Source organism: Nanorana parkeri, unplaced genomic scaffold, assembly GCF_000935625.1.
Source record: "Nanorana parkeri isolate BGI_ZX_2015 unplaced genomic scaffold, ASM93562v1 scaffold1637, whole genome shotgun sequence".
NCBI classification, from domain to species: domain Eukaryota; kingdom Metazoa; phylum Chordata; class Amphibia; order Anura; family Dicroglossidae; genus Nanorana; species Nanorana parkeri.
The window spans coordinates 272,832-276,037 of NW_017307905.1; positions in this window are offsets into that span (position 1 = coordinate 272,832).

Consider the following 3,206-nt stretch of genomic DNA (forward strand, 5'->3'; position numbering starts at 1 on the left):
ATATGCAAACCTTTACTAACTATAACAGACGGAAGTATATATAAGGTATTTAATCAACCCAAAATATATTTTATATCTATGAGCATTGCAACATGATTAAATTCCATAACATGATCTAAAAACCTAATTCAGGCAACACACATAAAGTAACACAGATAAAAGTCGTACAAGCGCATTGCTCCGGCCTCTCCATGCATTTTCCTTTTTTTATATTTTCAGTATAATTTAAAAATATACATACTCACTTTTTTTTTTCCAAAATGTGCTACTTTTAATTTCCAACAAACTGCAATTCCTTCCGAATCATTTCTTTCGGGGGTTTAGCTGCTGTAGGATGGAGCAGGATTTCACTTGTCTTTTAAATGGTCCAACGTGAAGTCAGTTTCAACAGACCGCGTTGTGTTGTGGCCGGTCAGGCTGTGTTTGTGTCGCTGCCACAATGGGCTGCTGGGAATTTTAGCGCTGAATTTTTTGCACCTGCTAATAAATGAGTCGGGTGTTTGGCAAATAAATGACATTGGCACAAAAGAGGTGGAATAAAGCTTTTTGTGCAGCGATCTCTGAGCACGAGTGGCAGGGAGTGAAACCCAAAATAAAGACTATGGCAAAATGTCCAGCAGACATAGCAGAGACTCAGTATTAGATATACCTACCTGGAACATAGATAGGTAAGTCACCGTACAGTGTAGATTGGGCTCAAACACATAGGCCGATGAGTGCTGATAAGTTGGTGTATTGTATGTCAGTGCCAATATTTTCATTTTATTATATAACATGGCATATATATTGGTTTTGGCACGGTACCTTTTTGGAATTATAGTATTATTACTACTTTTATGGTTCCTTGTCCCAGCACAGGAGACACTCCGGAGGAGAATAGAAATAAGAAAATAGAAGTTTATGTGGGTCAGCTGCAAATGGGGGAAAGAAGATTTCAGGTGCAGGGTGTAATGATTACGGCAGGCCACGGATGAGGGATTCAGGTAAGCAGGCATCAGGGGTAAGGAAGGGTGGGTTACATTTGTTTGAGGGGGCTAGGCAAGGAAGGATAACTATGTGAAAATACACAAAGTAGAATTGTGGCCTGTCTATTAACATGCAAATATTTACATATTTTTTAACGAGAAGTAAATAAGGTTTAATACAGCCCCCACTCGCCTTTGTAACTGCAGGCACTGTTGAGCAATTCATCCTCAAAGTTTACAAGAATAGCAGTAAAGTCAGGTATCAACACTCTGCTCTCTCCCTCTTCCTGTGGACCTGCTCTGTGATTACATTAGTGATTAGGAGGTGGGAAAGCTGACAGGTCACCGCTGGGAAGGGGGTGCAGGGTAAGCAACAATGAGATAATGAGAGTGGTTTGCTGTAAAGGATGAATGCTCCATAGTGTCCACAGCTACAGAGGTCAGTGAAGGCTTGTTTAAAATCGTATTGAAAGTTTGTTACAAATATACAATTATTTATATGTCCATAGGTTGGCCACAGTTCTACTTAAAACCCGACTCTAGGCTAATTTTTTTAATAGTACCACCACCAACTTTTAAAAAAATCATCTTTTGCTGCCATACTTACCTCTCTCTGGTGCTGTCCCAATGCAGTAACTGTTCTCCCACCATCATTGAACTCGGAAGGCTAAGGACATACTGTGCGAACAGGGCATCATGGACCCACCACCTGTGAGGGCATCACCACAGTGTTCTGTACTCAGAGTGTAACAATGCAGAGAGAAACTACAGTGGGCTTTAAAGTAGTATCTAACACGTCCAGGCTTTTTGGAACGCATGTCCCCTGCTGGGCACCGTGGTTCCTCTCCACATTTGCTAGATCACTAAAGTAAACAGTAGTGACATAGTGGCCAGCGGAAGGAACCAAAACATCTTGCCATGGACACACTATAATATACACCAGGAAGTGCAGGATAACTGTGGAGGAACGGTATAGTATATTTGGCTCACCACACACTGGAGAGGTAAGGATACAGCCAGGTAATGGGGGGGCTTGGCAGATGGTTCTCACCCCTGCCTAACACCTCAGAGATAATAGACCTTATTTACCTGCGTATATGCATGTACATTAGCACATCAGTGATGCAGATGAGCAACATGTATGCTTGTGGAAATAATTACTTATCTGCGATGTGCATGAAAGTTCATACACATCGCTGTACGCTCCAGCGTCTGATCATGCGCCAGGTAAGACTTGGCGTGGCTAAAGCAAAAATGTGATTTTCTCTATGTTTTTTGGGGCTGTCTAAGCACTGTCAGAATTTTTCAATGCTCATACCACAGCAAGCGCACATATAGGAGCCTCTACAAACCCATCATCTGTAAAAAAAAAAAAAAAACCATTCATGAAGCATAAGTGTGCAGAGGTTTAAGCACCGGCCCGTATAGGTGATCCCATGGTCCCATGGTGAATTTTTCATATCAAAGCATAGCACACTGGTGATTTCCATATGCCTTTTAGATTGGTGCATGTGTATTTCACTGCTCAGCAAACTCACTAAAGATTTATTTTATTTCAGTTTTGTTTAAAATTCGCCTTTTGTACAGATTTGCAGCTGAAACAAGAGTCATAACAGCAACATCATTTGAATGTTTAATGCACATGGCAAACTAAGACCACACCAGACACATCGAGCATCATTGTAGGATCAGCTTGACCGGTTCATGGTTTGCAAACATGTGATTCGGTCATAATCTTTTGGTTTATCCCTGCTCTTGTTTATTGTATGTCACAAATCAACCTTAGTGGGTCTAAACAACAGCCAGAAAAGCTTGTTGGTGGGCAAGGTTGTTGGTGCAGATCAGACGTCCAATCATTGAATATGGCATTTGGACCTTGGATGCCCATTTTCTTTGCTTTAACCAGAAAACATTGAAGTCGGGCTTAGAGAGCTCAAATGGTCGTTTGATGGTCTTTTGTATCCAACACAGTGTGAACATTGCCTTACTACTGCAGGTCAGTACAGGGGAGGGCTCAGTATAGGGGGACCCATGGGCTTTTACTTATGTAGTTATCCCATTGGCCTGTCTGGCAGACTTGAAGTGAGATAAGAGAATCAACAAAGCACATCATTGTGCAGCTCTTCTAAGCAGGAAGCAGGACCTGTATACATAATGAGCAGTTATGGTCGCCTCCTGTGTACGGTAACCAACTATACACAGGAGTTTTTATTACATTAACACACTCATAAGGTCATTCAT